The sequence below is a fragment of the Salarias fasciatus genome, chromosome 15 (assembly GCF_902148845.1).
Source record: "Salarias fasciatus chromosome 15, fSalaFa1.1, whole genome shotgun sequence".
In the NCBI taxonomy this organism is placed as follows: Eukaryota; Metazoa; Chordata; class Actinopteri; order Blenniiformes; family Blenniidae; genus Salarias; species Salarias fasciatus.
The window spans coordinates 18,550,032-18,550,864 of record NC_043759.1 but is presented as its reverse complement, the minus strand read 5'-3'; positions in this window follow the sequence as shown (position 1 = coordinate 18,550,864).

The following is an 833-nucleotide window of genomic DNA, read 5'->3' as shown; positions in this document are numbered from 1 at the left end:
CAAGTAAGCAGTAACAAACTTACTAGAACATTCAAACAGCCAAAATGCGGTGATATTACAGTCACCAGCAAGTCACCCGGCTTTCCACAGCTGACTAAAGTACATTGTTTGCTTAAGTTGAAAGAAAAATAGGAAAGTTTAATAGAGACTAAGCAAAAAGTACCTTCCAAAATGTGCTCAAGTAAAAAATAATAATCATAATAATAAAAAAATTGTACATTTGCCAGGTGCCATATGCACAAATGCATTATAAATACTATGTTACTAAAACCATGTTTACCTGTCTCATTAATGACAGATTCAAGCTGTTCTGCTTTAAAAACTGGAACATATTCCAAATGTAAAAAACAGGTAACTTAAAGATATAGTGGACGATTTGCTCAAAAGTCGAAGCCAAACGTCTGTTACTCGCTTTTTGAAAAACGCACCATCCTATCATGCTCTACTCTTCCTCCCAAGGAAACACCTATCAATTTTTGGAAGCATTTCTCCAGCGTGATTGACATGTTGGAGGACCAATAGCCGAGATTGGCATCACGCAAATCATTGGCTGAAAACATTGTCCACTATACCTTGAACATAGCATCAAATCTTGGCATGACTCCACATTAAAGACTTCCAGATTTTATGTCAGAAACAGAAAAAAGGAAGTCTGAACATTAAACTGTAATTGATGTAATGTGATCATTCTATAAACTTCTGCAGCTCGAGTACTTTGTCTTTCAGTCACAATGTTTCAGGTTCTAACTAAATAAACGTATTAATCTCCTTGGGGAAAATACTTTTTTCCAGATCGACCAATCACTGAGCATTCACATTACGGAGCTCTGGGA